The sequence below is a fragment of the Bubalus bubalis genome, chromosome 21 (genome assembly GCF_019923935.1).
Source record: "Bubalus bubalis isolate 160015118507 breed Murrah chromosome 21, NDDB_SH_1, whole genome shotgun sequence".
Taxonomy (NCBI): Eukaryota; Metazoa; Chordata; class Mammalia; order Artiodactyla; family Bovidae; genus Bubalus; species Bubalus bubalis.
In genome coordinates, this window is record NC_059177.1 from 27,614,200 (window position 1) to 27,628,381 (window position 14,182).

General features: G+C 40.2%; 1 long non-coding RNA gene across 1 annotated transcript in view; it reads left to right on the forward strand.

Annotated features, from left to right (window-relative positions):
* Positions 1-1,630: 1,630 nt before the first annotated feature.
* LOC123331005 overlaps positions 1,631-14,182 on the forward strand; it is an 81,775-nt gene continuing 69,223 nt past the window's right edge. The window contains exon 1 of the long non-coding RNA XR_006640439.1: positions 1,631-1,717. This is a non-coding gene — a long non-coding RNA (uncharacterized LOC123331005). The remainder of the gene's footprint in view (positions 1,718-14,182) is intronic.

Genomic DNA, 14,182 nt, shown 5'->3' on the forward strand with positions numbered 1-14,182 from the left:
CAAGATTCTGTCATAGACTGATGATCCATCTGCTCGTCTTCTTGATCAGTTGCATTTAGCTGGCAAGAGGGCTGGACTGGGGGCCCAAGAAAACTTATCTCACGTGTTTTAAGCCCTAGGGTTGCTTGTTACCTGGGACACCTCTGCTCTACTGTATTCCTCAGTCTATTACTTAGACTCCATCTCCACTGGCACCTCTTTCTCCAGAGCCTCTCCATATGCTCACAGAGTACATTTATTACCTTACAGCATGGCAGCTGGGCTCCAAAGCAGCAGAAGAGGAAGCTTCTAGGCTTCTCACATAGCAGCACTTCTGCATTGACCTTTTGACCAAAGCAAGTCATGGCCAATGCAGAGTCAAGGAGAGAGGAAACAGAGTCCACCTCTTGCTGGAAGGAATTGCTGGACGTCATATTTGCACTGTAAAGGGAAAAGCTCTTCCTTATACAGGTCTTTCATGCAGCTTCTGCTCAAATAAATCATTTTGAGAAGTTGATGTCACTGTTACTCCTCTGATTAAAAATTTTCAGAGGCTCGTCAATGCACACAGATAAAGTTCTAACTCCATCTTCTGATATTTAGTCTTTTATGATATGTCCTGACCTTATCACTACTACTTTACTGTCTTCTTTCTAGGTGGTCCTCCTCTATTTCCATCAATATTCCAGGCTTGTCCCTGAATCTACAAACTAAAGATTTAGGATAACTTTCCAGCATACCACATAGAGAAAGATATCTTTTACTGTAATCCCATAACCACAATGATTAGTGTTTTTACAAAACTAAAACTAGTCGCTTCGGTGGGAAAACCCAACCAAAGATTCAGAGCTGTGTTGTGAATTGAATAAGGTGTCAACATATTCTTTGATGGTTCTCTGCCAGCATGCCCTGTATTAGAGACAAACAGATCATCATCAGTCAAATACCCATGAGTGTTTGCAACATAGGATTTCCAAGCAGCCTTTTCATTTTTAGTGTAAAAGCTGATATAAATATTTATTCATGTGTCAGGTCATTTCAGTTGAAGTTATGGGGTAAAGCAGACAAAGACATTTATCACATTAAAAATGGTATATTTCAATGTTTTGACTCATATAATGAACCTTCTCAGAATCCACTATTCATGGACATAGCATCTGGAAAGCTATTTAATGATCATAAGTTTTATCTAATAAATAAGTCGGCTTTGTCAAAATGATGTATGTTAAACAGTATCCTTAGGAACATAAAAAAAGAATGGAGACTATATTTCACTCTTTTCATTCTTGTCTCTACTGCCTTAGTGTTTTTAGGAAGTTTTCCCAAAACAGCCATAGAACTTCCAGAAAGGACACTTGAAATAGGGCCATTTTTCTTTTAAACTGTAAGTGTTATCATTCATCATCTCTTTGGGATATTGAATATAGAATCATATATCTGCTTCCATTGTTCTCACACAATAGTTGCCAAACACTTGTGAAAAATGAGAATGTAAGAAGTTTACATTTTTAGTTATTATCAAGGGCTAAAAATTGCCTATTGTACCAGTTTCAGAATATGTTGGTGTAATGCACATTTCAAGAAGAATAAAACAACTCCTAATCCAATTTTATCCTTCTTCTCAAACAGGTTTAACACTATGACCCTTGGCATGATTTAATGAAATGCTTCCTTTTTCCTGCACGAAAAAAACAAAACCTCAAATAACAGCTAGTTGAACCATTTAGGATTAGAATGTGTAAGTACCAAAATATTACAGTCACTAATAAAGGGGTCATGAGACTTTGAAAGAAGCTAATCCTCAATTTATGATGTATCTACCCAACATTTTAATTAAAAGCACATTAGGCCAATGCTGGATTAAAACTATAAAATTAACAGATCATGTCTTAATTCTTAGACTGCCTTGAGTCAAGACTACTGTAAAAATGCACAGATGCATAACAAAAACCAAATGTATGCTAAAAATTAAGAGTTTTGTGAATCTTTGGAATCCTTAGGTCTGTAATACCAGAAATGAAGAGCTCCTAATAGAAACAAACCCACAATAATCTAACCTCTGCCTATGTTTCCACTTTCATCTTGTACCACATTTTGCAACCCTATCTCTACTTTATTCACTTTGGATTTCTTTTGATTCCTCAAGCATGCCAAACTCATGACATAGCCTCTTAACTTGTTCCTTCTCCAAACTGAAACAGCCTTTCTCCCAAATTTTTGCAGGCTGGCTTCTTCTCTTCACTAAATTTTAGTTCTAATGTCATTTTACACTCTCAGAGGCAGGACATTAAACAAGTATTGTGATGTTATTTTACCCTCAATACACACGTGCAGGTACACACACACAGAGGTATATAGAGTGTATTGTATTAAGGTACTCACAGACATACACAGAGGCATATAATGTAGTGTATTAAATTGTGTTAATTTCTTTCTAACCTTATCCCTGCAAAAGCAGATGCCATGCCTATCTTGCTTACCACGAGATCACTAATATCTGGCTCCTTAAAATATGTTGGATATATCTTTATTGAATAAATGTATCGATGATTGGATGAAAGAACAGATAAATAAAGGCTCCTTTGAATTCAAAGTGTATTTTCCATAATTGAAACCTGTTTATGTTTCTAAACATCGCATGATGTATCAAAACTTCTGTTTAGTGACTGTTCACATGCATTTTTAATCTCTCATCTCACCCATGACAAGCTGAAACAAAAATACGACATGAAAAAAAAATTCACAAACAGGTGTAATCAACAAAGAGATCAGATGGTTGGCAAGGTTTTAAATAGCTTCTCTTTGTTCTTACCTCTCATAATCTTTCACAGGTTTTGGAGATGATCAAAGGCACAGTTTTATAAGAAGGAGATTCTTAAGAGGGAAGTGTTTTGACAAAGACCAAACTGAAAGACAAACAAAGTGAATAGAAAATGAGGAGTTTGGATTCAGGGATGAGGACATATTTTGTTGAGGAAATTGCTCTATGGTGATGAAATGAATCATTAGAGACCTTCAGCAGGCAAGGTGTATGAATCACAAGAGTTATCATTTCAGACCTGCTGTTCTCCACATGTCCATTTTTGACACTGTAGTAGGCATCTGGGAATTTTATGTGCTGGATACAAAATAAATGATTAACATTCCATTATTAAAATGCAACGCCCTAAGCTCAATGGTTGTTTTACCAAATTGTTGTCTGAGGAGTTTGATACCTCATGTATTTATTGAGAGTCTTTAGTCTGGTCAAGAGTATCCAAAATCTTATAACATGACCTTGATCCCTGAGAGCTGAATTTGTCTGCAAAGAGTATTCTCTAAGAGAAACTTAATTTAGTCATATTACATAACCATTCTGAGCCTGTGGTTGGATGTTTTCTCAAAGTTCTTTGGGCAGTTTTTGAGGTCCCACTCACTTCTTGCCTAGCAGAATGCTTTGCAGCTAATAAATGATGAATTGAATGGGCTCCTTCAATTAATTGGAGCCTTGCACTAAGACAAATTTATTTGCTTGTCCATTCTTCATTGGGCTAATTCCTGTTGCTCTCTGATATCCAGAAATCACATTTCTTGACTCAATCAGTCATTTTTAAATGAATTTATTTAATAAAAATAGCAATCATTTTATTTTCACTCTCAATCCTTATCACAATGACTGATTGTACATTGATTTCCCAAGACCTTTTATTTAATATCTGACTCCTGAGTAGAATGTTCACACCACAAGGACTAGGATCATGGTGTTTTCATCCCTTTTATGTATGCTGAATAGAGTACCTGGCTTATAGAAGCCTATCCGTATAAACTTGTCAAATAATTAAATGAACATGAATGAAAAATAGACTTAGGCAATATTTGTTCTTTGATACATCCATACATTCAACCATATACTGAGTCAGCCCCTATTCATGAGTAGCTTATTAGCTAGTGGGTGACGTACCTACTTCCTACTGCAATATGATTTGGAGGGGCTATCTTAAAAGTAGATCAGGATGGGATAGGGGTACAAAGCTAGTAAAATAAAAAGCTGTGTGAGACCAGATAGGAAGGACAACTTAAGGAGTTTGCTTTCAATCATCTTGTAGTAGGAGTCCACAGAGCTTTTTAAATAAAGAAGTGTTCAATAAACCTGGTATGTGAGAAGTATAATGTTTCTGGCACTGAAAATACAGTGGTGCCTGGGCAGCAGTTACTGCTCCAAAGCTGGTGAGAAGCAAAGTCTTTGATTCCTTGAAGTCCAGATGAGGACAGGTTTAGACCCACATTTATTGTTGCCCATCAGAAGGTGGTTTCCAGGGAGAGTCAGGCTGTTGTTTCAAGAGAACATCTCTATTTATATTTAAAAATATAAAGAAACTGGCCTGTATTGAGACTGTAACACGTGTGTTCCTGAATGTACTTTGTCAGTTTGGCTAAACTGGACCTGCTTTTCCCAGAATTTCCTTCCCTGTGTCCTGAAACTTAGTGTTAGCCACAAGAGAAATTATGTATGTTATTTGCAAGACAGATGCAATGCAGCAACCATATCTTTATACTCTGAAGGTTAGCTTGGGTGCGTGAAGCTTGAATACATTGTTGCCAGTGCATGCTATTGGCTGGACCACAGGTAGTCCACCAGATTCTCTGCATTCTGGTCCAAGTATAGAGTGAGCCAGCTTCTTACACATCTCAACACCACATCAAAGTGGGATACATGTATCCACGTGGGAGAGCAAAATGGGAGAGCACAGGTTCTGCTTGTCCACGTGGGTTCCATGTCATCATTTTGCTCATCCATATCTGGCTTTCCTTCCTTACTGCCAGTCTGCATCACCTCTGGTGATGCTGAGCTCAACACTAGATGCAGAGACCACAGCCTGCCTAAGCATTCCCATCAGCTTGTACAATCATGCAAGGACTAGCTTCATAACAAATCCCTTGTTCTACAGCATTCACAGAAGCCACAGTTCTTTGATCAAACCAGTAATCATGTGTGGATGTGAGAGTTGGACTACAAAGAAAGCTGAGCATAGAAGGATTGAGGCTTTTGAACTGTGGTGTTCGAGAAGACTCTTGAGAGTCCCTTGGACTGCGAGGAGATCCAACCAGTCCATCCTAAGGGAGATCAGTCCTGGGTGTTCTTTGGAAGGAGTGATGTTGAAGCTGAAACTCCAATCCTTTGGCCACTTGATGCGGAGAGCTGATTCATTGAAAAGACCCTGATGCTGGGAAAGATTGAGGTCAGGAGGAGAAGGGGACGACAGACAATGAGATGGTTGGATGGCATCACCGACACAATGAACATGGGTTTGGGTGGACTCCGGGAGTTGATGATGAACAGGGATGCCTGACTTGCTGTGGTTCATTGGGTTGCAAAGAGTCAGACACGACTGAGCAACTGAACTGAACTGATACACAACCTTTTTGTGCTTCATATTGTTGATATTACTAGGGGTTTCCTGAGTGTACTGGGTAGAGGTCCTCATGCCAGATAGCACCTTACATGTAACAGGCACTCCTGTTGTTCCCAAATTATTGATAAGAAAGTTGAGGTTAAAAAGGGTCCGTAAGTGATCAAAGCCATATAGTTAGCAGCACACCTTGGATTGAACCCAAGATCATCTAGGTCTTCTCAGTCACTGCCTACACCACCTCCTCCCAGAGATTCCATGGGCAAGAAGTAGGATCCGGACTCTTGGGATTGGTCCCCGTGGCATTGGAGACACTCTGTTGACACTGTCTGGCACCCATGGTACCTTCTTCCAGGTGACATTTGGTGTCTCGGTAATTAAAATGGAGATGAGTGTTCTACTTGTATAGGTTTGTTTGAGACTAAATGAACTGATAGATGTAAAGTGGCACATGGTATTCTTGCTCCTGCCTCATCCCTTTCCCCCAGTCTGCTCTCAGCATCTCAGCAGCTTCAGATTCCTCCATCTACTGTCACTGAATATCAGACAAGTAGTGTGAGCCCATTGCATCTTTTAACTCCCAGCAAAACTAACCTATTTCATGTCTCATTTCCTTGGAGTTGTGTTGCCTGCTAGATGCTTGAAAGTGATAAAGTGAATTAAACAAATATACCTTTGTTAATGTATTACCTAGTTGAATTGTGTGCTCAAGAAATACCTTAATCCTTAACCAGGTTTGACAGCAATTGACATCAAGAACGTTACCTGAAGAGTAATGCTAGTAGTGAGAATTTCAAATAGGGACTCAGATAAGGGTAGCGTATCTGTGTGTGTTTGTGTGGGGTCATTTGACTGCTGTCAGTTGGTGGTCCCCAGTGAGCTGAACTGGCTTATGAAGAGTACCTCAGTAATGTAAAGTAGCTTGACCCTTTGAATTTCCTCCTTCCTTCCTAGCTCTTCTAAACTCTCCCAGGTTTTCAGTAAAGCTTTTCTTGCTGCATTTATCATAAAGCCACACCCCTAACAGGCACTCACCTTCTCCCTTCTTTCTCTCTCTCTCAGCAGGTGTACTTTCTTTCATTTCTATTGTAATTGCATTTAATGGTCTCTTATTCATGCCCTTTTAATATCAATTTGCACTTTGAATTTTACTGCCTATTGTTACGTGAGAGCCATTAATGGTGAACCAATGGATAAAGTGCATTTCTTTTTATAAGGTGGACCAAAGATCAATAGTCATTATTCTTGGGTCTTAGACATAAGAAACCTGGGAAGACATCATCTTTCAAGATTCCATTTTGTTCAGTTCTAAATAAGTCAGCCAGTATAAATGAGAAGACATGTATGTGCATGTGTATATTTGCATATATATTTTGCATAGAAATGATCTTTGTATGATAATATCCTTTCATATTCTTGACCTTGCTGTATTACTCTAAAAGATCATAAAATTGAAGGGCAATTTGCAATTCACGAGGAGAAATATGGAATTGAATTTAAAAAAGAGAAAATTGCAGAGCAAATGTACTTGTTTCATTTTCTGTTAGAGGACAGAAGTTTCAAATGAGAACCTGAGTTTTACCTCTATATGTACACAGATACTCGACTGGTTCTCTTGACCCTCTTAAAAATTATTGTAAAAAGTTATGATGCTGAGTTCCTCTGTGATCCTCATTATCCTCCCACTGTATAGTTACAGTTGTGGAAATGTAATCAGTTCCTCTCTCTTCAAAAGTCTATTTTCTCAAATCTAGGCAAATGTATTTAAGAGGAAAGTAGGGAAAGGCATTTTAATTTTCATCAACAGCAGCTACTTGTCAAGTTCCTCAACTCTTGAGAGTTTACTTTCTAAGGAATCAAGTTAAATGACTTTGGGTGCAATGATAGGTTTTACCTAGCAGAGACAATATAGACTCTTATTTTGCATAAATGGCCCCACAATTTCCAAGAAAGCAATTAAATGCACCACTGTGTCCACTGAACAATAAAAAATTTAAAGCACAATCACTGGGTGAAATTGTCTGGAAATATTATGAGACCTGTTTGAACCTAATATTGGAAGACACGTTTGAGCCTGTTGAAATTCAGTATTAATTTTTGTTGCCATTTCTTTTAAGAAGCCTTTCTTGCCGAGAGGAAAATGAATCATCCATAACGCAGTGTTCCCTGTGGTTTTTCACAGCAGAGAGCTATACATCTGCCATGTAGTTGCTTTCATACTTCCAATCAGGATCCTCCTCAGAACAGACACTATTTCTGGATCCCAGGGCCCACCACAGTATATGGTACACGGTTGCATGGTTAATGTTGTGGTTCAGTCACACAATTGTGTCTGTGACCCCACGGACTGCAGCACACCAGGTTTCCCTGTCCTACATCATCTCCCAGAGTTTGCTCAAACTCAAGTCCATTGAGTCAATGATGCCATCCAACCATCTCGTCCTCTGTTGTCCCCTTCCCCTGCCTTCAATCTTTCCCAGCATAAGGGTCTTTTCTAATGAGCCAGTTCTTAGCGTTAGGTGGCCAAAGTATTAGAGCTTCAGCTTCAACATCAGTCCTTCCAATGAATATTCAGGGTTGATTTCTTTTTGGATTGACTGGTTTGATCTCCTTGCAGTCCAAGGAACTCTCAAGAGTCTTCTTCAACACCACAGTTCAAAAGCATCAATTCTTCAGCATTCAACCTTCTTTATGGTCCAACTCTAACATCCCTAAATGACTACTGGAGAACCTGTAGCTTTTACTATACAGACCTTTGTCTGCAAAGTAATATCTCTGATTTTTAATATACTGTTTAGGGTTGCCATAGTTTTTCTTCTAAAGAGCAAGTGTCTTTTAATTTCATGGCTGTGGTCACCATCTGCAGTGATTTTGGAGCCCAAGAAAATAAAGTCTGTCACTGTTTCCATTGTTTCCATCTCACATTTCACGTGATGCATTCTGCATGTAGGTTAAATAAGCAGGGTGACAATACACAGCCTTGACGTACTGCTTCCCCAATTTGTAAGCAGTGCATTGTTCCATCTCTGGTTCTAACTGTTGCTTCTTGATCTGCATACAAGTTTTGCAGGAGGCAAGTAAGATGACTCTGGTCTTCCCATCTCTTCAAGAATTTTCCACAGTTTGTTTTGATCCACACAGTCAAAGCCTTTTGCTTAGTCAATAAAGCAGAAGTAGAGGTTTTTCTGGAATTCTCTTGCTTTTCTATGATCCAACGGATGTTGGCAATTTGATCTCTGATTCCTATGCCTTTTCTAAATCCTGATTGAACATCTGGGAGATCTCAGTTCACATACTGTTGAAGTCTAGCTTGGAGAATTTTGAGCATTACTTTGCTAGCATGTGAAATGAGTGTAATTGTGCAGTATTTTGAAGATTCTTTGCATTGCCTTTCTTTGGGATTGGAATAAAAACTGGCCTTTTCCAGTCCTGTGGCCACTGCTAAGTTTCCAAAATTTGCCGGGATATTGAATGCAGCACTTTAACAGCATGGTACACGGTAGGAGTTTATAAAGCTTTAGTGGAGTAGATGGAAGGTTGACACTGACTTGACACTTCAAAATATGATAAATACTTTGCTTTTGGGGGGATTGGGTAAAAGTGAGCATGTAGGGATGAAGCACAAGCTGGAATCAAGATTGCAGGGAGAAATGTCAATAGTATCAGATATGCAGATGACGTCACACTTATGGCAGGAAGCGAAGAACTTGAGTAAAGCCTCTTGAGGAAGCCTCACGAGGAAAGTGAAAGAGGAGAGTGAAAAAGTTGGCTTAAAACTCAACATTCAGAAAACTAAGATCATGGTATCTGGTCCCATCACTTCATGGCAAATAGATGGGGAAACAATGGAAACAGTGACAGACTTTATTTTGGGGGGGTTCAAAATCACTGCAGATGGTGACTGCAGCCTTGAAATTAAAAGATGCTTGCTCCTTGGAAGAAAAGCTATGACCAACCTAGACAGCATATTAAAAAGCAGAGACATTGCTTTGCCAACAAGGGTCCATTTAGTCAAAGCTATGGTTTTTCCAGTAGTCATGTATGTATGTAAGAGTTGGACTATAAAAAATGCTGAGCACCAAAGAATGGATGCTCTTGAACTGTGGTGTTGGAGAAGACTCTTGAGAGTCCCTTGGCTAGCAAAGAGATCCAACCAGTCCATCCTAAAGGAAATCAGTCCTGAATATTCATTGGAAGGACTGATGCTGAAGCTGAAGCTCCAATACTTTGGCCACCTGATGTGAACAGCTGACTCATCGGAAAAGACCCTGATGCTGGGAAAGATTGAAGGCAGGAGGAGAAGGGGACAACAGAGGATGAGATGGTTGGATGGCATCACCAACTCAATGGACATAAGCCTGAGTAAACTCTGGGAGTTGGTGATAGGGAGGCCTGGAGTGCTGCAGTCCATGGGATCACAAAGAGTTGGACACAACTGAGTGACTGAACTGAACTCAACTCAACTCAAAGGAAGTGTTAGTTGCTCAGTCAAGTCTGACTCTTTGTGACTCCATGGATCGTAACCCTACAGGCTCGTTTGTCCATAGGATTCTCCAGGAAAGAATACTGGAGTGGGTTTCCATGCCCTTCTCCAGGGGATCTTCCCCAGCCAGGGATCGAACCCACATCTCCTAATGTTTTCCTGCATAGGCATGCAGGTTCTTTACCACTAGTATCTCTTGGGTAGCCCAACATGTAGAGAATAAAAAACCTGTTTTCCCAATTGGAGAGTAAGCTTCTGAAATATAGATCAAGTTTCTAATTTTAATGTATTCTGTATTAGTGTTATATTGCTATATAACAAATGACCATAGTGTAGCAGCTTAAAATCATTCTCATTTATGATCTTACATTTCCATAGGACAGAAAACCAGTGGAACTAGATTGGGATTGTTACTTAGGCAGTCAAGGTACTGACTGTATTATGCTCTTATCTGTAAACTCTAGGAAAGAACCTGCTTCAAAGTTCATTCCAGTTGAGGAGGATCTGGTTTCTGGGCATGAGAGATGATCACAGTCACCAGTCCACCACACTTAAGGGGGGAAATTATAGAGTGATGAGGGTCATAGTGGGTATTTTTTATCATTTTAAAAGTGCTATGTCGGTAAGAGTTACTTGAGAAATGCTGAGGAATACATAAGTGACATGAATAACAATAGAAGCTCTGGTTCCCAATTCGTTTAGATGAAGGGCCTGTGGTTGGAGAAAAGATAGGGTCACCTGATCCCCATTGTCTTCTGGTTTTGTCCTGACTGTCAGTTGTCAACTGCTATCCTGTATCCAGTCTTGAAACATTAATGGTCAAGACTAGAATGTGTGCATTCAGATTGAGAAAGAAGAGCCACAACTGATAGATTTTATTGCAGAACATTCCATTTATAGTACAATATAGATGCAAATTGGAGAATAAAATGGCAACACACTCTAGTATTCTTGCCTGGAGAATCACATGGACAGAGGAGCCTGGTGGGCTACAGTCCATAGGGTCACAAAGAGTTGGACACGACTGAGCGACTATCACTCACTCATAGATGCAAATTAGTTTTTGTTTTTTTATTTTGAAAGTTAGTTCTTAAGATATTTTCTGGGACTAAATGTGCTTCAGTCATGTATGACTCTATGTGACCCCATGGACTGTAACCCACCAGGCTCCTCTGTCCATGGGATTCTCCAGGCAAGAATACTGGAGTGGGTTGCCATGCGCTCCTCCAGGGGATCTTCCCGACCCAGGGATGGAACCCACATCTCTTACATCTCCTGCATTGGCAGACAGCTTCTTTACCACTAGCACCACCTGGGAAACCATATATATATATATATAAACATGAATGTGAAGTCACTCAGTCATGTCTGACTCTTTGCCACCCCATGGACTGTATCCTACCAGGCTCCTCTGTCCTTGGGATTTTCCAGGCAACAGTACTGGAATGGATTGCCATTTCCTTCTCCAAGGGATCTTCCCAACCCAGGGATCAAACCCAGTCTCCTGCATCATAGACAGATGCTTTACCATCTGAGCCACCATACACACACACACACACAGATACATACATAAGTACATACATACATATATGTACCCAGAAACTGAGAATATATGTAAAACTGTTTTAAGTCCACTGTCACGAGTCTTTCAGTATGTGGCACTGGAAACACATGCATATATCCCCATTCCTGCCAGAGACAGACACACATCTTCAGATACCAGCTGAGTTTACCATCATACTCGAAAGCCTCTATTAGCCTTGAAACTTTTCTGCCCTGGAGATGCTTACATTAGGTTTGAGTGAGAGATTCCAAATTTTGGAAATAACTGTATAAAATGACTTAATAAAGTGGTTCATTAACTCTAAAGAGCCGAATTGATGATTCAGCTGTAATTTGCTACAAGTTTGCTCCCCACACCACCTAGGCACTGTAGGAGCAGCCACTTACTGGTTTTTGTAGGTGATACAGTTGAACTGGGATGGTGGTCTGCTGATGGCTGCCGATAAAAGGTTAATCTGTAGTTTGTGCCTGGGCCCCAGGAAAGGCAGGGACTGTTCTTGGCACCTGTACCTGCCTTGAAATGTCACCCTTCCTCTCAGATCCCTGGATCTCACAGAACCACTCATCCCCTGTATCCATAAATCCTGTAGCACATCTGCTACTCCAGTTTCCACTCTTCTCATGACTGTGTTGCACAGCTGGGCACCAAATTTCATCATCTTTGTCCTTTTCACCCATATTCTGTCTCTGTTCGACACATCATGTGGAGTGCTGATAAGCTAAATTTAAAGGAGAAGCTAATTCTATTTCAAGCATAATATTAAGTGCCTTGGCCTTTAGAGATCAAAAGAAATCAGATAACCCGACAAGAGGAATTCAAGAACAAGTGTAAAATCTGTTGGGTTTGTCTTTTTTCCAACTTCATGGGAGTATCCAGTAGTTATCAGTAATTGGAGGGTTGTGCACCAGCTTTACACAGGTGTTGGTATTACAGTTGTGAATTCAACAAAGCCCCTACTTTGATGAATGTATATTCTAGCAAGGAAAATAGAGTTAAATTAAAATGTTGAACATTTTGTAACTGCAGTGCTGCAAAGCACTTTGAAGGAGAGATACAGGATGTCATGAAACACATAGTAATAGGAGTTCTAAGACAATATGAATTGAGTCAAGAAATTTCCCTCAGAAAGTGGTATTTCAGTTAGGATCTGAAGGAAAAATAGTTGAACTAAGTCCAGAGAGAGTAGAATGGCAGTTGAGGGAGAGGAAACTTGGATTCCCAGAGCTGAACATGCAGGAAGACTTCAGGTCTAGGGTGTGGCATCCTCCAGGACCAGCGACAAGGTCAGTGTGGCTAGAGAAGAAGTGAGGCGGAGATGGGACACCATGCATGGGACCCCCTGGGGTAAGCAGGGGGCTCTTCTCCACACAGTAGTTCAGGGACCCAGGCAATGGAGGCTCCGCCATCTAGTAGCTACACCACCTAGAGCACCAGTCATCCTTAGCCACCAAGGCAGGGGAAAGAGATACTGCAGAAACTCCTGTGAGATTGTCACTGTTTCCGCCAGAGAGGGACACCTGTCACTTCTCATCATATTACCTTGCCTGATCTAGTTATCAGACTCTGCCTAATGGCAGGGGATTGGGATATTTGATGGTCATCACTGTGTGTGCCACAGAAGACTTGGGTGGTTTTAAGCAAGGGACAGTCATTGTCTGGTTTTCTAAACAGGTGCCATGTAAACCACAAGCCTAATTAGAAGGGTGATGTTCTACTTTTATACCCAGGTTTCCAGGTGGTACTAGGGGTAAAGAATCTGCCTTCCAGTACAGGACACAGAAGAGATGAGGGTTCAGTCTTTGGGTGGGAAAGATCCCCTGGAGGAGGGCAGGGCAACCCACTCCAGTATTCTTGCCTGGAGAATGCCATGGACATAGGAGCCTGGTGGACTACATCCATGTGATTGCAAAGAGTTGGATATGACTGAAGTGACTGAGCACATAAGAAATAACTAAAATGTCACAAGATGATACTGCTGTGCATCTATTATTGAGTAAAGCAAAGAATTAATAAAAAAAAAAATCCTCATAGTAACCTCATGGTCAGAAGGGCAAGTTAAGACTGTGTCATATAAACTGTGTGAGTTATAATCGGTGGAATTAGCTTATATATGGGATCTTATTAAAGCTTGGGGAGCTTTTTAGGGGTACATCAAAAGGCTCTGTTTTTAGTCCTGTGATGCTCAATATTTTAGTTAGTAACTTGAATAAGGATTTAGAAACCATGCCATTGAAATTTTCATATTAATCTAAAGTAGAAGTAATACCAAAAGATCATGATAAATTGAGGAAAGACAAACAAAAGCTTAGGCAATCTACTTGAGCAGGGAAGACAATAAGATCTGGTTTGGGGGTCAAATAACCATCTTACTATCCAGTCGAAAAATCTGGCACTTGCAGTCCAGAAGCAATATTGTGTGAAGTGAATTGTGAGAAATAGATGGAGACTTGGTTCAGGATGAGCAAGGGATACAAGAAAAAGCTGGGGTATTCATGTGTTAAGATCAAGACAGGGTAAGCCTGATTCACAACCCCAACTGCCTTCTGGTGAAACCAGACCTCAGGTATTAATAGTTTTTTAAAAATATGCAGTAAAGTTAACCAACTGTAGGAATTAGGGTCATAGAATAGAATGCACAGATCCAGAATTTGCTCAGAGGTTTGCAGCCTGAGGCCTGTTCAAGGTCTGGGGCATCGACTCTGTTATTTTACCTCCTTATTTCAATCTCTTCACCTTCTCGGCAGATCATCTCAGTCAGTTACAGAG